The 26038-nt window shown below is 43.7% G+C and overlaps 1 long non-coding RNA gene across 1 annotated transcript in view; it reads right to left on the reverse strand.

The window, feature by feature from the left end:
- The window catches only part of LOC122793236, a 73151-nt gene extending 47359 nt beyond the window's left edge, over positions 1-25792 (reverse strand). Inside the window, exons 1-2 of the long non-coding RNA XR_006363454.1 lie at positions 25624-25792; positions 24207-24292 (exon numbers count right to left, since the gene is read on the reverse strand). This is a non-coding gene — a long non-coding RNA (uncharacterized LOC122793236). The remainder of the gene's footprint in view (positions 1-24206; positions 24293-25623) is intronic.
- Positions 25793-26038: the final 246 nt, after the last annotated feature.

Below are 26038 nucleotides of genomic sequence, written 5' to 3' on the forward strand. Positions count from 1 at the left end.
CTCAAAACACCAGTGTGCCACCAAACAACAGCCCCATAGGCAAGAAAATGTACCCAACACTTTAGTCATAGGTGACTCTATAGTCAGGCACACTGATGTCCCACTCACCAGGCTGAACAAGGAGAAAATTACTGTCAGGTGCCAGGATCCACCACATAATGCATGCACTCAAGTCACTCCACAACAAGTACAAATACAACTCTGTCATTGTCCATGTTGGAGTGAATAACTTGAGACATACCTCCCTGGACTACATGAAAAGAGACATGGAAGAGCTCTCGGATCATGTGGCCCAGGCAGGTATGACCCTAGCCCTAAGCAGCATCCTGCCTTTGCCTAGAATGATACAACAGTATAAGGACAAAATGATTGACTTCAACAATTGGCTAAGTTTTTGGTGTCATTTAAAGGGGATCCAGTATCTATCTGCTTGGGGTGACATGATCAACAAACCACGATGCTTTGCCAGAGATGGTCTGCACCTGTCCCCCCTGGGATTCAGGTTACTGGCTAAGGCTCATGCCACCCCTATAGTACCTTCTTTAGGCAAGGCTCAAAGGACAAAACCACCACCATTACAGATATAAACATGCAAAATCTGAAGGTAATGCTACTCAATGCTAGAAGTCTAAACCTCAAAATGCACTCTGTCGAGGCACTCCTAAAAATGGAGAACATCAATATCTGTGCAGTAACTAAGACCTGGTTCAAGGCTCCAGAGAGCACCTCTGCAGTACCAGGCTGCAACTCTTACCACACTTTTCGGCCACCAAACCAGGACCGAAGCACTAAAGGCAGAGGAGTGTCCATATTCACCAAGGATATTCACACCTCCAGGCTAGTTGCCCAACACAATGCATCTGAAATTCTACAGGTGTAACTAGCACTAGGTAAGACTGCAATCCAAACTGTAGCTTGCTACCCACCATGCCCCATGATTCTCACTACAACTTTCTAAACATACTAGAAAATATTAAGATACAACCAAACACTTAATACTAGGTGATTTTAACTACCCTGCCATCAATTGGGAAAATTACTTGGGTACCAATACCTTTGCCCAACGGTTCTTGGAATTCATAAATTCCAACGCCCTGGACCAGCTAATCCATAGTCCCACCAGGGGCTCAAATATGCTAGACCTGGTCATTACCAACATGGGAGATTGATGCTCCACACCAGTGGTCACCCCCTTGGTCAGGTCTGACCATAAGCTAATCACCCTTGACGTCCACATCCCACCCCCACCCCCCAGTAGGGAAACCTCCATAAAAAACTTCTCCAAAGCCAACTTCATGCTACTCAAGTCAGAAGTGACAAACTTTATGACACCCATGTAAATGGGAACTGAACGTTTGACTGCTGAATCCTACACTTGTGCATGAATCATGCCATTCCAAACAGAACCAAGATGGTCTCCTCCAAAAAAAGGAACCCAATTTGGTGGTCCATGCCATAAACAAACTATACAACAGAAGGAAGAAACTGTTGCAGAAAAGAGGAAAATCCCAGGATGCAAAAAACTCCCTTACCAGCCTCAGTAAGAAACTGAGATCCTTCATAAAATCCTCCAAAGCTAGTTATGAAAATAAAATTTCCAAAGATTCCAAGGACAACCTCAAAGCATTCTATAGTTATGTCAAGAATCTAAATGGCAACGCTCAGATCTGCTCTGAGCTACAATAGGATGGCATTAAATATACTGATCCCAAGGATATTGCCAATATCCTGGCAGATCGATTCAGTGCCAACTTCACCCCCCTCTCACCCCCTAAAGGGCCCATCTCAATACCAAAAGATTGCCAAATTCCAGTAATCACGGCCACACAGGTAAAAAATACACTCTCCAAACCTAGGAATACAGCATCCATGGGACCAGATGACATCCCGGGCTATGTACTACATGAACTACAAAATTAACTGGCACCTCACATAAGTGTCATGCTTAAGCATAGCCTCACCTCAGGCTTTGTACCCAATGACTGGCTCAAAGCTACAGTTATCCCACTCAACAAGGGGGGATCCACCTTGGATCCTAGGAACTATTGTCCCATCAGTCTGACGAGCCTGATCTCCAAAGCCATGGAATGCATTATCATAGAACTTATAAACAAATACATTGGCAATCTTCAAACACTGGACCCCACCCAGTTTGATTTCATAAAGGGCCGATCTTGTCTCCTCAACCTGATTGACTTCTTCAAATCAGTCTCCAGAGCCATGGATGAGGGTAAGGCGATCCACACAGCCTATCTGGACCTCGTCAAGGCCTTCTACACCATCCCCCACTCTGGATTCATAGATAAACTTACCAAGCTGGGCATTAATCCCTACGTCACTCGATGGGTTGCCAACTAGCTTACTTACAAAACCCACACTGTAAAAGTAGCCGACTCAAACTCCAGCTCCAAACAAGTGACAAGTGGAGTACCCTCAGGGTTCAGTCTTGGGGCCGCTCTTGTTTGGCATCTACTTCTCTGAAGTACAGGCCAGCACTAAGGGACTCTGGCTAAAGTTCGCAGATGCCTGCAAACTGGGAGCCATTACTGAATCCCCAAATGATGTGGATATTCTACAAAAGGGCCTTACAGAAACAGATGCTTGTTGCCAGAGCCATGGGCTCAAGCTCAATGCCAAGAAATGTATAGATGTTCATCATGTTACCCTGCTGCAGTCATCACACTTGGGTTATCCTGTCGTCAGGCGGTCCCGCAGTCGGCCGGAATTCCAAAGTCTTGGTCCGGCGTCGGTTGCTATCGCTTCTTCCCTGACATCAGTGCACCAGGGTTATATATAATGCATCCGACACCATTTTCTTCAGTCTTTCTTGCCACGCGGTGCCCGAAGCAGAAGCAGTTCGCAAGTGCCGGTCGGCCGACTCCTGAGATTTTCAAAGTCGAATTTCAGATCCGAAGTCTTCAATAAAGCTAAGAACCCCGTTGGGGAAACTTTTCTTGCCTCAGACCGATGTCAGAAAAAGTTAACAATTGTATTTCTTGTGGGAAGCAAATAGCTCATAAGGATTTTCATTCTTACTGCATACCTTGCCTAGGCCCAGACCACGACGTCACTAGTTGTCGTTTTTGTGCTAGGTTTAATAAGCGTACTATAAAAAGACACTTTGATTTCGCACAACACTACTTTGGTAGAAAATTTAACTACACTATGCCGTCGGAGCAACCGACTACCGGCGTGCACAAAAAACGCAAGGATAAGGGCAGGCAGCCTAGACCCAAGCCAGACTCCGAGGCCTCGGCTGGTCCGGTCTCTGATTCATCGGTCTTCAGTGAGGCTCCGATGCAGCCCCTTACTACTGCAGACCTGGAACCCAAGACCGCTTCAGAACTTTTGGCGGAAAGTACTAGGCCAACAAAGCCATTTTGTTGAGCCCCTACCGACGACACTGCTGAAAAAGATGTTGGTGCTGCAGAAACACCTTCGGTTTCTGAAGGCGTCTTCAGACCGACGACGCTCACCATAAAAACGTATCCTAAGACTAAGACTCCTATTAAACCTAAAAAGACTGCACTTCAGTCCCCTGTTCAAGGCCCCATGCCTAAGAAACAGATGCTCAAAATGGCGAAGATTTGATCTCTTTAATCAGGGGTTCCCAACCCCCTCCCGACAAAAGGCCTAGACAAGAGGAAGATTATGCCTCCTCTGAACAAGTGTCTATTTCCTCAGGCTCCTCTGAGGACCAAGATTACTCCTTCTCCCCTTATAAAGATTCTGATGCTGAGGATTCTATTCCCTCAGCTTCTCCTCCTGAAGACTACTCCTTTGGGGAAACTTTACACACTATGAGGGAACATTTTCACTGGGAAGGTCAGGACTACTCTGACTCAAAGAAAAGGCTGAGAGAGTTTATTTTACTCCCCCAGCACAGACCACTTGCCATCCCCCCAGTTTTAGACTTTGTGGATGATATTTACTTAGAATCCAGTTTGAACCCAGATTCTCTGCCTCCTGCTCTGGCCAAACCTGATAGATACTATAGAGTGCCTGATTCCCACAAATTTCTTTATAAAAGTCCTGTTGCTAATCCAGAGACTATCTCTCAGGGTCCCAAAGGGGCTAAGGCTTCTATGGCAAAAAATCCTGTACCCTCTGAAAGGGACTCCAGAGCACTAGACAGGTGGGGAAAAAGGTTTACACCTCAGCCACTCTAGCTATGAGGGCACTAAATTGCCAGTTTCACATGCTAAAATATCAGCAATTTCTAATGTCTCAGTTAAAACAAAAAATGAGCACACTCCCTCAACAGTCTGAATTGAAAGAAATGCAGGATCTGTTGCATGCAACTGAACAGGTGGGCAAACATACTTTACAATGTGGGTTTGATTCTTTGGAGGCTTCCTACAGAGCAGCTGTCACTGGGTCTGTTATATGTAGGCATGCTTGGTTAAAGGAACAAACTCTGCCTGATCATGTTAAAGCAAAGCTTCTAGATGCTCCCTTACAGCAGGATGTTCTTTTTGGAGTTAAAGCAGAAGAAGCCTTAAAGAAAATGGAGGATAAGGCAAAATCTATGCAGACAGTCAAAGATTTCCTACAGGTACAGCCCCCTCGCTTCAGCAGAAATTGGCCAACAAAAAATATGTCCTTTCCAGCTACTGACAGACCACAGAGGGGTAAATACAGACGTCCAAGAGGCAGAGGACAACCACAAGCCCAGTACAAACCTCAACAATGGGGCACTGCAGCACAGAAGGGAGGAGAAGACAGGTCCCAAACTACCAGAAGGCAAACTCAATGACTTGCACCTCATCTGGCCAAGCAACACTCTCTTGGCAGACGCCTTGGGAGGAAAACTCACACTTTTCTTTAGACAACTGGCACATTGTCACAAAGGACAAATAGGTCTTAGACATAATTTCACAAAGATACAGATTCCATTTTCACACCTTGCCAATGAAAAGAGGAATGCCAAACCTGCCACAAAATCAATGGGCAGAGGCACAAAGACAAATTACAGCTCTCATGGACATGAGAGCCATTCAACTGGTACCTACTCAAGAGCAAGGCCAAGGATTTTATTCAAGACCCTTTCTAGTTCCCAGAAAGGACAATGCCTGGAGACCAATTCTGGACCTTTTAATTTTAAACACCTTCTTACAAGTGCCCAAATTCAAGATGCCAACACTACAGCAGCTTCTTCCCATGTTGGGCAAGAAAGCATGGCTTGTAATGTTGGACCTCAAGGAGGCATACCTGCATGTCCCTGTCAGACAGAATTGCAGAAGATACCTCCGTTTCATTGCAGGTTCAACCCATTACCAATTCTCTGCACTGCCCTTTGGCTTATCCACTGCGCCCAGGGTTTTTATGCCTGGCACCAGTAATTGCATACTGCAGACAAAGAGGAATTCAAATATACCCATACCTGGATGACTGCCTCATCCAAGCAGAAAGCAAGGACATCCTCTTACAACATCTGGCTTTTGTAAAACATCTTCTAAGTTGCCTGGGGTACACAGTAAATGAAAAGAAATCAAAACTAGTACCCTCACAAAATATGACATTCCTGGGTGCCAGCTTGAATACAACGGCCCAGAAGGCTTATCTGATGCCAGACAAACAACTACAACTGTCTCAATATTTCAAAACAATGACAACAAAGACCCAACTACCTGCAAGAAAAATTCTGCAGGCCTTGGGCTTCATGGCATCTTGCATATTACTAATACCATTTGCAAAGCTGCATATGAGGAAATTACAGTGGTACCTAAAAAGCGTATGGTCTCAACACAGCCACAGCTTGGACACAATGATATCTCTCATTCCCTGCCTACAACAAGAGTTTCTATGGTGGCCACTGGCATGTCACCTCAACAAGGGTCAGCCTTTCACCTTGCCCCCAGCCAGGCAAACTATGACAACAGATGCATCGGACTACGCCTGGGGGGCACACATGGCAGGACAGTGCGTTCAAGGCGTATGGACTGCAGATCAAAGGAATCTGCACATCAATCAAAAAGAGATGCTAGCTGTACAGAATGCTCTGACAGCCTTCAAGAATCTATTACATCCAGGACAACTTACAATAAGGATGGACAACACCACAGTAATGTGGTACGTAAACAAACAAGGGGGTACACACTCCTACCCTCTATGCAGGCAAGCAATGACCTTGTGGAACACAGCTCTGGCTTACCAAGTTCAGTTACAAGCTCAATTCCTGCCAGGACAAAAGAACACATTGGCAGACGACCTCAGCAGAACATCATGGATCCCCACGAGTGGAAACTGGATCCACAAGTATTTGCAATGATAACTCAAAAATGGGGCCTTCCAGACATAGACCTGTTTGCCAGTCCTCAAAACTATCAACTAACAAAATTTTGTACAAGGACACTTCACTATCAAGCTTGGAAAGTGGACACACTCTCATTCAGTTGGAAAAACTTGATAGTATATGCCTTCCCTCCATTGCCTTTCCTCACAAAGGTGCTTCTGAAAGTCAGAAAGGAGAGACCATGACTGATACTCATAGCCCCAGACTGGCCACGCCAGCACTGGTACCCACTATTGAGGAATATGGCCCAGGGTCCACTTTGGATTTTACCACAAATTGCCCATTTGCTAACACAGCAAAACAATCAGATTCTTCACAGCCAGCTAAAAACCTTAAATCTGGCTGCAAGGCAAATCACCTAAACATCCATCCAGCTCCTCTTTCCCAAGCAGTTATGGATGTTATTCTGGAAGCTAGGAGGCCCAGCACCAGGAAGGCCTATTTGGACAAATGGAAAAGGTTTTGTGCCTGGAACCAAGCTAAAGGCCAAAACACACTTCAGCCTCACATGCCTATGATTCTACAGTATTTAACTGAGATGTTGCACAAAGGACTTTCTTTTTCTTCCATTAAAATCCATGCATCAGCTGTTTCAGCCCACTACAACACGGAACCACCCTTATTTTCGCATCCACTTCTAAGGCAGTTCCTCAGAAGGGCAAAAAACATTAGGCCCCCCCAGGAGAGCACCTACACCAACTTAGGACCTAAATTTTGTTCTGGAAAAACTTACGCTACCTCCCTTTGAACCAGCTTTCTCCGCAGATCTACAGTTCCTATCATGGAAGACTGCCCTGCTGCTAGCAATAACTTCAGCTAGAAGAGTCTCAGAGCTGCAGGCACTAATGGCAGTGGAACCTTTCCTCATTTTCCATCAAGACAGAGTTTCTCTATGAACTAATCCTTCCTTCATGCCTAAGGTGGTTTCCAATGTGTCTTTAAATCAAACCATTCACTTACCCACCTTCTTCCCAAACCCACAGAACAAAGGAGAAAGACTCCTGCATTCCTTGGACATTCACAGGCAACTTTGCTACTACTTGGACAAAACTAAGGCTTTCAGAAAACCTGACCAGCTCTTTGTATCCTATGCTACAGCTTGTCAAGGGAAGGCTATATCAAAACAAACCATTTCCAAATGGATAGGACATTGCATTCATTTCTGCTATACCCATCATGGAAAACCAGTTCCTGCTACCATTAGGCCCCATTCTACCAGGGCAACAGCTACATCTACAGCCTTCCTCAGGGGGGTTCCAGCCAAGGAAATTTTGGAAGCTGTAACTTGGAGTTCAGTACACACCTTTACCAAACACTATCACTTACCACTTTAAGACTAGGGCTGGCTTCGCCACTGCAGTTCTGCAGGGCCTTCTAGCCTCCTCTAACCCTCTATAACTCCTCCACCCATCCATAGCTTTGGGATTCTACCCAAGTGTGATGACTGCAGCAGGGTAACACGATGAACATAGTACAGTTTTGTACCTACCATAAATGTAGATGTTCGAGTGTACACCCTGCTGCAGTCCAGGTTACCCTCCCTCTATCCCCTCTGATCTAACTGGCTAAATCTCTACAATACCTTCCTGATGTATTTGCTTATAGCTGGAGGGATTTTGTGTTTGTGCAAAAAATTACTTAATTTGGTACTAATTACTGACCACCTTTTTGGGGGTACCTGACATCTGGGGCAAGAAAAACTGAAGAAAATGGCGTCGGATACATTATATATACCCCTGGCGCACTGACGACAGGGAAGAAGCGACAGCAACTGACGCCGGACCAAGACTTTGGAATTCCGGCCAACTGCGGGACCGCCTGACGACAGGATAACCCAAGTGTGATGACTGCAGCAGGGTGTACACTCGAACATCTACATTTATGGTAGGTACAAAACTGTACTTTATCCCCTTTGGGAAAAAACATGTACCCATGAATTACCACATAAGTGGCAGTACACTAAACATCAAAAGTTTGATAAGGGCCTTAGGGATACAGGTGGACAGTGGTCTCACCTTCGATAACCACATAGCCACAAAAGTCAGAAAATCCTTCTATATGACACACCTCATCACTAAGGGCTTTTCATCCAGAAAAAAGGAGGTCATTGTCCCACTGTACTCATCCCTCATTAAATCCATTATAGAGTTTGGTATGTACCTCACAAGACATCTGCAACAACTGGAAAGGCCACAGAAATACCTCACTAAAAGAATCACAGGCCTAAAGCAGATGCCCTATGCTGACCGTCTAAAGAAACTCCAGCTATACTCTGTCACATACCGCCTCCTCAGAGGCGATCTCTGCTTAACATACAAGGCCATGTCAAACCCAGTGCTGTTGGGCATGCTACACTTAAAGAAATTCCAATCCCTCAGAGCCACACGCTCCAGGGATCTAAACCTAGTCATCACAATGAACAAAACATGCTGGAAGGATAGGTTCCTGACCCAGAGACTCCCCGTACTCTGGAATAGACTGCCCATTCATGTCAAGCTGAGCACCTCTTTGGGGATCACATCAGTCGCCCTGCTAGACAGGAGACCAGGGAAGTAAATATTCTGAGAAGAAATAGCCAGGGAATTGTTATGGCTAGGCTTGTATAGGCCCTAGGGCCGATAGCCTAGTACCAACCTATGAACAAAGTTAACAGAAAACGGGGTTTGTTACATGAAGCATGATATACCAAGAAGTATGAAACTCTAATGTCTGGCATTATGAACAGGCTGTAATGGTCTGGGATGTACAGGGGCTCTGTTCAAGACTTCTGTGCAAAGTCGGGGGAACACTAGACAACATCAGGGAGTCTTTCTAAATATTATTCCTTTCCCTGGTGTGTAATAGAACAATATTAAATGTTTCTTAACACCCTTAATAATCAAAATTGAAATATTATTCTCATTAGTCACGTGTATGAATCTTCTATACCAGCCTCCTAAAATACATTCACAAGTCAAGAAAGCAACTAAAAAAGATCTGAAAAAGAATTTCAAGACACAGAAAGGTAAAATACAAAAAATAATAAATATTTATTACATGGTATTGGCTTTAAGTTATAGCCAGATGTTAGTTAATGATAAGATTTACTGCTGGTGATGTATATTTACTTCTTTGGCTTCATATTCACCTTAGGAGTAAACCCCACATAAACGTGAGTAAAGCACAGTGGTATACGCAATGCCTTCATTTTATTTTATTCATAGGGAAAGTATTGGCCTTCACAATTACTTTTCTATAGAAACAATAGTTCAACTTCTATCTCAGATTTTAAACTTATTTTTAGTAAATAAGCTTTCGATGTTCTAAACAACACTGCAGACAAAACAATAAGCTAAAAATGTAAGAAAATAAATCATTAGTATTCTGTAAAAACAACTGTGTCTTATACCACAGTTATCAGTAGAACTGATACGCAACAAGGTCAAATATGGTTCAACATAAATTAAAGGCAATAAGTTAATGTAACAAGGTCCTAAACATAGAGCTTGAATAACACTTTTCTTAATTCTACCACCTTCTACACACCTACTAGAAGGTGATTTAATTCCTGATTGTAGTATAGTTTCAGCTGTAGACTGATCGTAGTCTTAAACCATTTATAGATCCATTCATTACCACTGTCACTGCTGAAAAAAGCAGAACTAGAAATTTATTTTTTAAAGAAGAATGAATTAGTTTTTCACAGTTACATCAGAAAATACATTTATACCTCCAGGTCTCCATAGATGGCATACAGTGTTTTTGTTGATTTGATTTGGTTGCAAAAAGGAACAGAATCATCTAATTTAAGCATACAGGCAGCAACTTAGAAGATGATAAGAGTTGCAATGTATAATGCAATGTAGCATGTACCCATAAGGCGAAGTGCACATGTGGGATATCACATGGATGTCCTTCAAGAATGCAACTGCAGTCATAACATATGGGTTGTCCTGCCTCAGGCAGCCCTCGGTCGGCCGAATTCCAAAGTCTGGGTCCGGCGTCGGCTGGTGTCGCCTCCTCTCCGACGTCACCACGGCTGGAGTATAAAGGCATCGGCCGACGCCATCTTCTTCAGTCTTTCTTGCCACGCGGTGCCCGAAGCAGAAGCAGTTCGCAAGTGCCGGTCAGTCAGCTCCTGTGTTTTCAGTACCAAAGTCATCTAAAAGCTAAGTACCCCGTTGGGGAACATTTATTCTTGCCTCAGCCGATGTCAGAACAAATTGAAAAAGTTAATAATTGTTTGTCTTGTGGTAAACAAATACCTCATAAGGACTTCCATTCTCTCTGCCTTCCTTGCCTGGGCCCAGACCACAACGTCTCGGCCTGTGCTGCCTGTGCTTGCTTTAATAAGCGCACTCTCAGGCGCCGGGCAGAATTCGCCGAGGACTTTTTCAGTGAATCCTTTGCGCACATCATGCCATCGGATCAACCGACTACCCAATCTGCTAAAAAACACAAGGACCGGGACCGACATCCTCGGCCCGCGTCCACTACCGATGCTACTCCCAAACCCTCTGCTAGTGCTCCGGTCCCTTCGGAAGTGGTAAATCTACCGCTCCAGGCCGATGACACAGCGTTAACACGACCTTCGGTCTCGGAGATCTCTCCGGTGCCGGTTGTTGATTTTCCTCCGGAAACCGAAGTTCTGGATCTACCCGACACCATTTCTGTGGACAAGGTTACGCCTGCACGTGGGGCCGCTAGGCCTCCTGTATCCATGTCCATCAAGGCCTTTGCACATGCTAAGGCCGCAAGCCAGGCCAAGGCCCATCCTAGACCTACTGCCCAGGTCCCTTCTTCTGATAAGCAGATCATGTCTCTGGCTGCTGATCTTATTTCCCTTATCAGGGGGTCTCAGCCTCATCCGGAAAGGGGTTCCCAGCCACCTGCAGAGAAAAGCCCCAGAACTGAGCAGGCGGACGACCTCTCCTCGGATGAAGCCTCCGGGGATTCTGAACACTCTGATGCCCAAGAAGAATCCTTCCAGGCCTACGAGGACTCTGATGCTGAGGAATCAATTCCCTCTGACTCCCCTCCAGAGGATTTCTCTTTTGGTGAAGTCCTGCATTCCATGAGGGAACATTTTCAATGGCAGGGTCAGGAATTCTCTGATTCCAGGAAAAGGCTTCGTACCTTCCTCAAGCTTCCCCAGCACAGGCTTTTAGCTATTCCTCCTGTTATGGATGTCTTGGATGATGTTTTCTCTGACTCCAGTGCTAACCCTGATTCTCTTCCTCCGGCTCCTATCAAGCCGGACAGATATTATAGGGTCCCTGACACTCACAAGCACCTTTTTAAGGCCCACTCTGTGGATCTAGAAACTATTTCACAGGGCCCCAAGGGAGTGGCTGCCTCCTCTGCCAAAAACCCACTGCCAGCAGACAGGGAAGCAAGGTCCCTGGAGAGATGGGGTAAAAAAGTATATACTTCTACTACCCTGGCCATGAGGTCACTAAATTGCCTTTTTCACATGTTTCAGTACCAGGATTTTCTCCTGGATGATTTACAGAAAAAGTTAGCTTCTCCTGAGCCTATTGATAAAAAGGCATTGCAGGATCATATACATAGCACTCAGCAGGTTAATAACCATTTTCTACAGTGTGGTTATGATGCACTGGAAGCTTCATGTAGGGCAGCTATGACTGGGGCTGTGATACGTAGACATGCTTGGTTAAAGGATCAGTCTTTGCCTGACCATGTTAAAGTAAAGTTACTTGATGCACCTTTGGAAAAACAGAAGCTTTTTGGTGCTAATGCACAAGATGTACTGAAATCCATAGAGGAAAAAGCAAAGTCAGTTCAGACAGTCAAGGATTTCCTTCAGGTTCAGCCACCCAGATTCAGCAGAAACTGGCCCTCAAAGAATTGGTCCTTCCCCGGCTCAGGCAAGTTTCAAATGGGAAAAAGCAGACGTGCCCGAGGTAGAGGACAATACCGAGGCTCCTACAGGGGCCGCCAATGGCAACCTCCAAATCAAAGAAGTGGTGCAGAGAGTTCAGCTGCACCACAAGGACAATCGCAATGACTTGATGTTCATTCCGCCTACAGAGGTTCAAAGAGAAGCACCCCTGGGCGGAAAATTATCCTTATTCTCACAAAACTGGCATATCTTAACCAAGGACAACTGGATTCTGGATTTGATAGACAAAGGTTACAGATTCCACTTCCACACATTACCAATAAGACAAGGCATGCCAAACCTGCCACATCATCAAAGGGCAGAGGCATTCTCTCAAGTTTCCAAGCTGTTAAGTATAAAAGCAATAGAAAGGGTTCCTCCTCAGGAGCAAGGCCAGGGATTTTATTCAAGACTGTTCCTTGTTCCAAGAAAAGAAAACAAATGGAGACCCATACTGGACTTGTCATCTCTAAACACTTTTCTCATAGTGCCAAAGTTCAAAATGCTGATGTTGCAGCAACTCCTTCCCATGCTGGGCAAGGGGTCTTGGCTGGTCACTCTGGACTTCAAGGAGGCATACCTGCATGTCCCAATCAGACAAAGCTGCAGAAGATACCTCAGATTTCTTGCAGGGACAGAGCATTATCAATTCTCAGCATTGCCGTTTGGCTTATCTACTGCACCCAGAGTGTTCACGAAATGCCTGGCATCAGTAGTGGCACACTGCAGACTGCAGGGGATTCAAATATACCCCTACTTGGACGACTGCCTCATACAAGCAGACAACATACAAACCTTAAAAGAAAATTTGGACTATGTCATGCATCTACTGCAGGCCTTGGGATACACAGTCAACATTCAGAAGTCAAAGCTACTGCCATCCCAACAGATTACCTTCTTAGGAGCCAAACTGGACACAGAAAACCAAATGGCCTACCTCACAGAGGAAAAACAGCAGCATTTACCAGAGTACTTCAAAGGCCTAGCAAAACTCTCCCAGCTGACTGCAAGGAAAATCCTGCAGGCCCTGGGGTTCATGGCATCTTGCATCCTTCTGATACCTTTGGCAAGACTTCATATGAGAAAGCTGCAATGGTATTTAAAAAACTTATGGTCTCAACACAGCCAAGGCCTAGAGGACATAATCCCACTTATTCCATGTCTGCAAAAAGAATTTTTATGGTGGGCTCAAGCCAGTCAGAAAAACAAAGTTATGCCTTTCAACAGACCTCAAGCAGGCCAAATGATTACAACAGACGCCTCAGACCATGGATGGGGGGCACACATGGAGGACAGGTGCATTCAGGGGCAATGGACCCCAAAGGAAAGACATCTGCACATAAACCAAAAGGAAATGTTGGCAGTGATACATGCTATCGAGACTTTCGAAAAATCACTACAACAAGGACATTTACTGATAAGGACAGACAACACCACTGTCATGTGGTACATAAACAAGCAGGGAGGCACTCACTCTTATCCCCTCTGCAGACTAACAATGCTTCTCTGGGAAAAATCCCTGAGCCTGAAGATACATTTACAATCCCAGTTTGTACCAGGCAAGGACAATGTACTGGCGGACAACCTGAGCAGAAATTTCATGGATCCACACGAATGGATGTTGCATCCTCACATTTTCTCTCAACTGACGAAGACATGGGGAAGACCGGATGTAGATCTTTTTGCATCCCACTTAAATCATTCTGCACAAGGACTCACCATCCTCTATCCTGGAAGACGGATGCTCTCTCCTTCAGCTGGAATTTTCTAAAAATTTATGCATTCCCTCCTCTGCCTCTGCTGACCAAGGTGATACTGAAGATCAAAGCAGAACACCCAACAGGTATTTTGATAGCTCCAGACTGGCCAAGGCAACACTGGTACCCATTGCTATTGACCATAACTCGGACCAAACCATGGCCTCTGACTCTATGGCCCCTGCTCCTAACACAACACAATTACAGGACTGTACATCAAGACCTGAAATCATTACATCTGACAGCCTGGAGACTAACATGACTTCTCCACCTAACTCTCTATCAAAATCGGTTCAAGAGATCTTGCTGGAAGCACGCAGACCTTCCACAAGAAAAACATATTCAGCCAAATGGAAGAGATTCAGCATCTGGAATGCCAACAGGGTCAGGACACAGCATTACCGAGTATACCTCAGATTTTAGAATACTTGGCAGAACTACTTCATACTGGACTTTCATACTCTTCAATAAAGATTCATGCCTCAGCAATCTCAGCAAAATACAACTGTGACCCTCCAGTGTTTTCTCATCCCTTGCTAAGACAGTTTCTAAGGGAATAAAGAATATCAAACCTCCCAGAAAACAGCCAGTACCTGCATGGGACCTCAATTATGTGTTGGAAAAATTAACTCTTCCTCCATTTGAGCCAGCAGCAAGTTCAGAAATGCAATTTCTTTCATGGAAGACGGCCTTCTTATTGGCAGTCACATCTGCAAGAAGAGTTTCGGAGATAGAGGCACTCATGGCAGTGCCTCCCTTCCTCATTTTTCATCAAGACAGAGTTTCTCTAAGAACCAATCCTACATTCATGCCCAAAGTTATTTCCAGGGTGTCTCTAAATCAAGCTATTCACCTGCCTACATTCTTCCCCAATCCTCAAAATAGGGGGGAAAAGCTGCTGCATACTTTGGACATACACAGACAACTACGTTACTACTTGGACAGAACTAAGGCCACCAGAAAGTCTGACCAATTGTTTGTAGCCTATTCTGCTGGAGTGCAAGGAAAAGCAATCTCCAAACAAACAATTTCAAAATGGATTGGACATTGCATCAGATTCTGCTATTCTTTCCATGGAAAAGGTGTGCCAGCCAATATTAGGCCACATTCCACCAGAGCTATGGCCACTTCCACAGCTTTTCTAAGAGGAGTGGCAACAAAGGACATTTTAGAGGCTGCTACATGGAGCTCCGTGCATACATTTACCAAGCACTACAATCTGCCCTTATATTCCAGATCCCGAGCAGGCTTTGCTTCGGCAGTCCTGCAGGGGATTTTAGCTACACCATCCTTATCTTAGTTCCATCCACCCCCAGCTTGGCTATGGTATTCAACCCATATGTTATGACTGCAGTTGCATTCTTGAAGGACATAGTACAGTTTTGTACCTACCATAAATGTAGATGTCCGATAGATATGCAACTGCAGTCGGATTTTCCCTCCCACCTACCCCTCTGTATCCTTATTTTTGGGTCCCTACCCCTTTTCCCATTAGCTGGGGGTATTCCTATGGTGTATCTGTTTATTACTGTTGTGCATGTTTGGGATTATTTTTTATCCATTTACCAAATTTAGCCTTCCTAGGAGGGCACCTGGCATCTGGGGCAAGAAATACTGAAGAAGATGGCGTCGGCCGATGCCTTTATACTCCAGCCGTGGTGACGTCGGAGAGGAGGCAACACCAGCCTACGCCGGACCCAGACTTTGGAATTCAGCCGACCAAGGGCTGCCTGAGGCAGGACAACCCATATGTTATGACTGCAGTTGCATATCTATCGGACATCTACATTTATGGTAGGTACAAAACTGTACTTTCTGTCTTGCTTGTCAATTGCCACCTAGTTAGTAAAAAGTAAGAGACTGATCTCACTTTGACTCCAGACTATCTGTCCTTGGCCATCATCTGAAATTTTATGCTCAAAAAAGAGAACATCACTTTGTATCAAATGGAATTGTGTTGTTTTCTAAAGAATTAGATTTATACCAAGGTGCTAGCAAGCATACTTTTCAAATAAATTTAAGGTAGAAAATGGTTAATCTCTAGCCTGCCAAAATTTAAAAAATATTACCACTACACCACAAGTAACTGCGGTGGTGGTGCTGCGGTAGCATTGTCGCCTCACAGTATGACGTTGTCCTGATGTTCATCGTGCATACAGCTGCAGTCATAACAGATGGGTTCTCCTGCCGTCAGGTGGGTCCTCGGTCGGCTGAATTCCAAAGTCTAGGTCCGACGTCGGTTGTCGTCGCTTCTTCCCTGACGTCAGTGCGACAGGGGTATAAAAGAACCAGCCAACGCCATTTTCTTCAGTCTTTCTTGCTGCGCGGTGCCCTAAGCAGAAGCAGTTCGCAAATGCCGGTCGGCCAGCTCCTGAAATTACGAAAAATTCTGAAACCGAAGTCTTCTTAAAGCTAAGTACCCTGTTGGGGAAACTTTTCTTGCCTCAGACCGATGTCAGACAAAGTTAACAATTGTATTTCTTGTGGGAAGCAAATACCGCATAAGGATTTCCATTCCCTCTGTATACCTTGTTTAGGCCCAGACCACGACGTCTCGGGCTGTCGCTTTTGTGCTACATTCAATAAACGCACTATTAAGCGTCGGGCGGAGTTCGCCCAACATTATTTTGGGAAAGCATTTAATTATACTATGTCGTCGGAGACTCCGACTCCAGTTTTGTCTAAAAAACGCAAAGATAAGGACCGACACACGAGGTCCACGGCCTCTACAGACACCACGCCAAAGCCAACTACACGTGGTCCGGTTCTCAGCGAGGCACCTACGCAGCCCCTGACTACCGACGACACTTCTTTGGCGGTGTCCCCTGTACCAGAGGTTGCAGGTTCCTCGGCCCACACCCCGACTACAGATACCGAAGCCACTCTTGGCGTTCAGCCTCACAATGTGGACAGGTCTACCTCCACTCAAGGTGTCTTCAGACCTTCCTCTTCTTTTTCCATCAAGGCTTTTACAAAGTCTAAAACAGCCATGCACTCTAAGAGACAAGCTCCACAGGGCCCATCGTCAGGCCCCATGCCTAAAAAAACAGATGCTTAAAATGGCTGAGGATTTAATTTCTCTTATCAGGGGTTCTCAACCCCCACCGGACAAAAGGCCCAGAGTGGAGGAAGAATCCCCCTCCTCTGATCAGGGCTCCATTTTTTCAGAGCACTCTGATGATCAGGAACATTCTTACTCCCCTTTTGAAGACTCTGATGCAGAGGAGTCCATTCCTTCTGTATCCCCCCCAGAGGATTACTCATTCGGGGAAACTTTCCATACCTTAAGGGAACACTTCCACTGGGAAGGCCAAGATTATTCAGATTCCAAGAAAAGGCTTAGGGAATTTCTCTTGCTACCTCAGCACAGACCTCTGACTATACCTCCTGTCTTGGACATCCTAGATGATGTTTACTCGGAGGCCTTCCTTAACCCGGATTCTCTGCCTCCAGCCCCAGTCAAGCCTGACAGGTACTACAGGGTCCCTGACTCACACCAATTTCTATACAAAAGCCATGCTGCTGACCCAGAAACCATTTCACAGGGCCCCAAGGGAATTAAGGCCTCCACTGCTAAAAATCCATTACCTTCCGAGAGAGATTCCAGATCCTTAGAAAGGTGGGGAAAAAAGGTATATACCTCGGCTACCTTAAACATGAGGGCCTTAAACTGTCAGTTCCATATGCTAAAATACCAACAGTTTTTGTTATCACAATTGAAAAGTAAAATGTCACAACCTGAACAACCAGACTTGAAGGAGTTGCAGGATTTGATGCATAGTGCAGAACAAGTGGGTAAGCACACCTTACAATGTGGTTTTGATGCTCTAGAGGCCTCATGTAGAGCTGCTGTTACAGGATCAGTCATACATAGACATGCCTGGCTCAGGGAACAAACCTTGCCTGATCATGTCAAAGCTAAATTACTAGATGCCCCTCTACAAAAGGATGTATTATTTGGTGCTAATGCTGAGGAGGTATTAAGGAAAATGGAGGAAAAAGCTAAATCAATGCAAACTGTGAAGGATTTTCTACAGGTACAACCACCACATTTCAGTAGAAATTGGCCTTCCAAAAATCGGTCCTTTCCAGCCACAGACAGACCCCAAAGAGGTAGATACAGGTGCCCGGGGGGCAGAGGGCAATCTCAAGGATCATTTAGAGGCAGACAATGGCAAGCTCCTACACAAAGAGGTGGTGAAGATAGTTCGCAGCAATTCAGAAAGCAAGCCCAATGACTTTCCCCTTTGCATGCCAAGCAAAGCTCAAATGGCAGCCCCCTTAGGAGGAAAACTGGCATTATTTTCAAAAAATTGGCATATTGTCACAAAAGACAAATGGATCCTGGACATTATAGACAGAGGCTACAGATTCCATTTTCACACCCTTCCAAAGATGAGAGGCATGCCAAACCTGCCACACAATCAAAGGGCAGAGGCACAAAGACAAATTTCAGACCTCATGGACATGAAAGCTATTCAAGAGGTGCCTACTCACGAACAAGGTCAAGGTTTTTATTCCAGACTATTCCTGGTACCAAGGAAGGGAATAGATTGGAGACCCATTTTGGACCTATCCATCCTAAACACATTTTTACCCGTGCCAAAATTCAAGATGCTCACATTACAGCAGCTTCTTCCCATGCTGGGCAAGGAGTCTTGGCTGGTAACACTGGACCTCAAGGAGGCATACCTGCACGTCCTAATCAGACAAAATTGCAGAAGATACCTCAGATTTCTTGCAGGTTCAATCCACTATCAATTCTCTGCATTGCCCTTTGGCTTATCTACTGCGCCCAGACTATTCACGAAATGCCTGGCATCAGTAATTGCCTACTGCAGACTTCAAGGAATACAAATATACCCCTATTTGGACGACTGCCTGATCCAAGCGGACAGCAAGCACATACTTCTGAAACATCTGGCTTATGTAATAAGGTTATTGAATTCTCTGGGATACACAGTCAACAAAAAGAAATCAAGGCTAACACCATCTCAGAAAATAATTTTCCTGGGTGTCAACTTGGACACAAACACCCAGATGGCTTATCTCATGCCAGAGAAGCAGGGGCAACTAACTCAATATTTCAGAACATTAGCAAATTTCACCAGGCTGACTGCAAGGAAAATCCTGTAGGCTCTGGGATTCATGGCATCTTGCATCCTACTAATCCCATGTGCAAAGCTGCATATGAGGAAACTTCAATGGTACCTGAAAAACCTATGGTCTCAACACAGCCACAGTTTGGAAACAATAATACCATTAATTCCATGTCTTCAAAAGGAATTTCTGTGGTGGGCTCAAGCATGCCAATCAAACACAGGTCTCCCATTCTGTAAGCCTCAAGCAAATCAAGTCATCACAACAGACGCGTCGGACTACGCCTGGGGGGGGCGCACATGACAGATCGGTGCATTCAGGGCAAATGGTCCCAAAAAGAAAAGCACCTTCACATTAATCAAAAGGAAATGCTAGCAGTAATAAATGCTATTATAGCTTTCAAGGACCTTCTGCATCCAGGTCAACTATTGATAAGAACAGACAACACCACAGTAATGTGGTACATAAACAAACAGGGAGGAACACACTCATACCCCCTGTGCAGGCTGGTCATGTCACAGATACCGAAGCCACTCTTGGCGTTGAGCCTCACAATGTGGACAGGTCTACCTCCACTCAAGGTGTCTTCAGACCTTCCTCTTCTTTTTCCATCAAGGCTTTTACAAAGTCTAAAACAGCCATGCACTCTAAGAGACAAGTTCCACAGGGCCCATCTGCAGGCCCCATGCCTAAAATTACAAATCGAACTGGAATTACAAATCGAACTTCAAGCACAGTTCTTGCCAGGCAAGGAAAACACGCTGGCAGACAATCTAAGCAGAAATATGACAGATCCACACGAATGGAAGTTGCATCCTCAAGTTTTTACAGAAATAATTCAAGCATGGGGAAGGCCAGACATAGATCTCTTTGCCTCCCACAAAAATCACCAATTGACAAAATTCTGCTCAAGGACTTTTCATCCAAAGGCCTGGAGGGTGGACGCTCTCTCTTTCAGTTGGACATCAATGACAGTCTATGCCTTTCCACCTCTTCCTCTGCTGCCCAAAGTACTATTAAAAAACAGAGCAGACAGACCAAAGATGATTCTCATTGCTCCAGACTGGCCCAGAAAGCACTGGTACCCACTCCTGAGGAGCCTGACGCATTCCCCTCCATGGACCCTACCTCAACTGCCTCTCCTTCTGACTCAGCACAGCTACAAAACTCTTCACAGTCAGCTGAAAACACTCAATCTGGCCGCATGGAAGATCCCTTAACATCACAACAGACCCTACTCTCCAAGGAGGTGCAGGATGTCATTTTGGAGGCCAGAAGACCGTCTACTAGAAAAGCTTACTCCGCAAAATGGAAACGGTTTTGTGCCTGAAATGAGAGAAAGGGCCAGGACCCTGGAAAACTGAATTTACCTCAGATATTACAGTATCTAGCTGAGCTGCTAAACAGTGGACTTTCATTCTCCTCCATCAAGATTCATGCCTCAGCCATTTCTGCAGAATACAACACTGATCCACCTTTATTCTCTCACCCCCTCTTAAGACAGTTCCTCAGAGGGGCTAAGAATATTAAACCTCCAAGGAAACAACCAATACCTGCTTGGGACCTCAATTTCATTCTAGAAAAGCTGACCTTGCCTCCTTTTGAGCCAGCTGCCTCAACAGATTTGCAATATTTGTCCTGGAAAACAGCTTTCCTTCTGGCTATCACCTCAGCTTGTAGGGTATCGGAACTACAAGCCCTCATGGCAGTGCAGCCTTTTATCATCTTCCATCAGGACAGAGTTTCCTTACGAACCAACCCGTCCCTTATGCCAAAGGTGGTATCCAGGGTAGCTTTGAATCAGGCTATACACTTACCTACCTTTTACCCTAATCCTCAAAACAAAGGGGAGAGACTACTACATTCCTTGGACATCCATAGACAGCTGTGTTATTATTTAGACAGAAAGCCTTTCAGAAAATCAGAACAGCTCTTTGTGTCCTATGCTATAGGAGCCCAAGGGAAGCCTATTTCCAAACAGACAATTTCTAAATGGATAGCCCACTGCATACGTTTTTGTTACTCTTTTCATGGTAAAGCTGTACCTGCAGGCATCAGATCTCACTCCACAAGGGCCACTGCTACCTCTGCAGCCTTCCTCAGAGGAGTTCCTACCAAAGATATTTTGGAAGCAGCCACTTGGAGGTCTGTGCATACCTTCTCCAAGCACTATCACCTACCTTTATACTCCAAAACTAGAGCAGGCTTTGCCACTGCAGTCTTGCAGGGCATCCTGGCTCCGCCTAGTTCCACCTAGTGCCTACCACCCCTTCTTAGCTTTGGGATTCTACCCATCTGTTATGACTGCAGCTGTATGCACGATGAACATAGTACAGTTTTGTACCTACCATAAATGTAGATGTTCGAGTGCTAATACAGTTGCAGTCCAGGTTTCCCTCCCTCCTTCCCCTCTTGGAACAGGCCTTTTGGCTAACACCTCTTCATACAACCTGATTGGGGTATTCTTTTATGGTGTATTTGCTTGCATCTGATGTATTTTGATTATATGGCATTGCTTTATTACACAAATTTATGTATTGCCTTCCTTCTGGGGGCACCTGACATCTAGGGCAAAAAAACTGAAGAAAATGGCGTCGGCTGGTTCTTTTATACCCCTGTCACACTGACGTCAGGGAAGAAGCGACGACAACCGACGCCGGACCTAGACTTTGGAATTCGGCCGACCGAGGACCTGCCTGACGGCAGGAGAACCTATCTGTTATGACTGCAGCTGTATTAGCACTCGAACATCTACATTTATGGTAGGTACAAAACTGTACTTTCAATTCTCAGCTAGAGTGTCTTCTGTGTGGAGACATGCGTGAATGGGCATACCTTCGTTGAAGGTTGTGCGTCAGAGCTGCCAATCATTAGCGGACCGGAGTTCCGCTGTGGCGACCCCTAACTGGGAAAAGCTGAAAGACACAACAACCACTACACCACAAGTAGAATTTTAATATTCAAGTAAGTATGAATCTGAGCAGACAGTTAATGTTAATCAAAAAAAATTAATAAATGAGCAATTTAAAAAAAAAATACCAAACGGGTCTAGTGACAGAGAAGTGAGCAACGGTTTTGGAAAACAAATACTTCAGTTCAACAGAATCCATAATTCATCAATCAAAGCTGGACCAGCACATTGTGCAGATGCCAGTGAACATCCGTTTTTTAATTACAGTTAAAATTCTGGAGTCTTTGCAGTTCTTTAGCTTAGCTGCTATCTTCTTTCATACAGGACTGAACATTTTATCATATCATCCATTTTACCACTCACTCTGCCAACATCATTGGTACTTCTGGATATTTGGCAAAATCTGCAAGGAATATTTATATAAATTCAGTCTTTATAGTATTCTTTCCGGTATAGCTGAAAAAAAGCAGAGGTGCAAGTCGCAGCTTAGTTGCAACTTACCTTCCATGGCAGAGATGATGCAGTTAAGATATTTAACACTCTTAATCTTGTCACAGATTAAAATAATGATTTTGCTGTCATTAAAGACAAGTTTAACAAGTACTCTGAGCCTATAACTGTCGTATATATGCCATTTGTTTTCTACTAGAAACAATGGTTCATACAAATATATATTAATGCATATGTAACAAGTAAATCTTAGAGGTTAACTGCTATGACGTTTGGGAGTTGTATGATTCATTCCTGAGAGAAACAGTTGTCTGTGACATTAAAACTGAGTAAGACGTAAAGCAATGTGAATGTGTGTAGAGCAGTGAAATGAGCTTGCATAGAAATGATAGAGCTTTCTGATTTTATGGACATGTGCAAAATTAAAATAAAGTAAAATATTGTGGCACTAGACAGAGTAACATTATCAGTGCAAAGTACAAACTGAAATATGCTTCAAACAATATGGCAACAATGAAATCAACTGGTGTATGTCAGTGTGATGAAAATGCAAAAAATGAAAAGCATTCAACTCAGCAACTGACATTTTATTCGGGTCTATATCAGCATTTCAAAAGACGAAAATGCCAAATACCAGTTGGCCGACCCATAAATGTCGAACTATGACATTGCCGAACAGCCAAATCACCAGTTTATTCCTAATGGAAATAAAGCGGTTGGCTGTTTCCTTACACCTGCCCTTTCCCTGACTTTAGTGCAGTCTCAGAGTTAGAATAATTAGTTAGGGGGTGGGGGCACAGCCCCCCACGTTGGGGGTGTGTGGGGGGGTGAAGCCCCCCATTTAAAAATGTTTATTTGTGTTTGGCGTTAGTGTTTGGCCAACCAATTTCTTTCCCTTGGAAAGAAATCGGTGATTTGGCTGTTCGGCAATGTCGTAGTTCGACATTTACGGGTCAGCCAACTGCTATTCGGCATTTTTGTCTTTTGAAATGTTGATATATAACCTTTTATTCAATGTGTAATTACCAGCATTTTGAGACATCATGTTCAATACTTAGGAAAGAATGCAGGAAGTGTGAACTGCTTAACCATTTTCCTCAGGTTTGCAAGTTTAGGTAAATGAAAAAAAGAGCAGGAAAATGTCTTGTAAGTGATTGATTTAAGTGAAGCTAATAACTGTGCGCTCAGTGTCTTAACAAACTTTCTGTCTGATACCTACAATATGAGTAAAGAAACTATGTGCACTGTTTCTTCACTGGGCAGAGAAGCACAACAATTTTGTCATTCTAAAAATCACTTAAGTGCAAAGCTTTCTATAAATGAGTGACTTCTCCTTTAAGCTTGATAGAGGAGAAGAATACAATGTCATAACTGAGAGTACCTTCAGAGAACTGATTTGAAATGCTCGTTGTCAAAGTATAAAACTTCTTTACTGACTAATTCTGGTTGCAGAATGAAACCATTAGGTCAGAAAGAACAGTGCTGGGTATATAAAAATAAGCAGCACAATTTAATGTTTAAAGTTGTGCAAGTACAACCAAATATTGGGAACAGCTTTAAAATCATATTGGTCACTTTCAGAAGTACTTTCAGTTTACAATCAATTTCATTTCCTGCTATACCCTTCATGTTAAAGCTGCAAATGGTTTTATTAAAAAAAATTAAGAACGTAGCAGTTTATTTGATTTTTTTAGTTTCACAGATTACTTCATTTTTCTCTATAACTACACCCACAAAATGATGTGATAGTAGGTACGGGGCAATGATTTACATACAACTGAAATTCATTGTGGGTTAGTAAAAACAACTTACCTCTTTAGACAAGTAGCTTCTTACTTAGTTGTGGATTCAACACTGCATCATCTTATGTGTTAATTGTTCAATACAAAGTGTTCCACCTGCAAGAACCAATTGACAACTTGCATTTAGCATGTAAATACAACAGCTTATACATTATTTTAGGCAATGAGGCATTATGGGTTCAGTCTTTTATGATGTCATGGCAGGGATTTTCATCCCTGAGAAAAAAATTCAGGAGGCCATCCTTATCGTCAAAATAAAATACAAAACAACAGACATTTTTCATCAAAATTCAGTAATGTGATGTTATATATAATGAGGTTATATAAAATTCTAAAGATTTGTTACCTACGCTTTCTTCAGAGCATTATCAGTAAACTGTAAAAGACAGATTTGTGTCAACTATTATTCAAAGTATCCAGATTCTAAGAGATATATCTTCACAGTCAGTCATCATATTGATGAAAGTCACTTTTTTCACATCATGATGCTCCTGCTGTTCTCATCTCTGATGACAGCCTGCAGTTAATCAGTCAAGAATTTCATACATACACTTTTTTCCATTTTGGGAATTTTAGCATATCACCTCTTCATCAACTTATCCATAGTCAATGTCAGGTTAAAAGAGTTACATATAAGAGGAAAGTTTGGTGACAAATCAAGCTAGTGTAAAAAGGTCCTGTGTCACTGAGACTCGAGATAGTTTGAGAATAAAATGTAATCACAGACACTTATACAGGATTGGACTGTCCCTAGCCCAGAATATTGAGGTATCTGACAAAAGTCCATTTCAGGATAGTTATGGTCAAGATATGACACAAATGCCAGAGAAAGAGACTGCTCCTGATATATATATATATATATATATATATATATATATTCTGACTGTAACTTTGTCCCGACTAATGTGTCATCTGATTTGCCAGATAAAAGTACATTATTACCCTGTCGTGACTCAGTACTGGATTTGTTCATTGTGTCGACTGTGACTCCAAACATCACAAGAGACTTTAAAAAGCCAACCAGATGGAATGAATTTTGTAACCAATTATGGTAATGAAGACTGTGTTTCAAAGTGCTATTTGGTAAACATATATTTTCATTGCATTATTTTTTTGTATACATGCATCTGTTATATGATTTGTTTTGTGTGTGTGTGTGTGTGTGTGTGTGTGTGTGTGTGTGTGCGTGTGTGTGTGTGCGTGCGCGTACACACGCACGTGCTTTTAGAGTACCCATAAGGCTAAGTGTGCATGTAGGATGTCACATGGTTTTATCTTGCTTCTTAGTTGCTGCCATGTTACACACTTATAATGGCTGCTGAGTGTCAGTATTTGTCAAGTCTGAAATGCTGTACTGAGAAAAGAACTTCCCAAGCCCTAAAAATTGTTTTTCCCTATTTACAGCCTAAACAAAAGAAAAGGCTTACCTGTATAATGTGTACTATGTATGTCAGTTAAATATGAAAAACAAGAAGCAAGCTCCAAAAACGCCTCTAATGAACCACCGGAGATTTTGCTGCATTCCTACATCATAAATCAGTTTTTAACAGTAATGGATCCAAAGAACAGGCCAAGAGCTCTGGTGCAACATTCTAAGCAAAGGATGGTCACAGCATATATCGTCCTACCTGGAAACGCTTTCTACATTTTTTGTTCCTCTTTTCCTCTTCCTGCTACTAGAGGGACACATTAAGCAGTGGCACTACCCTGTTTACTTCCTCCTAGCAAAACCTGACTGGGAACTGGGTAAATTTGTTTCAGATATTTTGGGATTAAAAATATGAAGAAATAAAGCATTACATCAAGAATTCGTATTGGGTTCGTGGTTTAGGCAAAGAAATC

The sequence above is a fragment of the Protopterus annectens genome, chromosome 2.part0 (genome assembly GCF_019279795.1).
Source record: "Protopterus annectens isolate FY-2018-M chromosome 2.part0, PAN1.0, whole genome shotgun sequence".
Taxonomy (NCBI): domain Eukaryota; kingdom Metazoa; phylum Chordata; order Ceratodontiformes; family Protopteridae; genus Protopterus; species Protopterus annectens.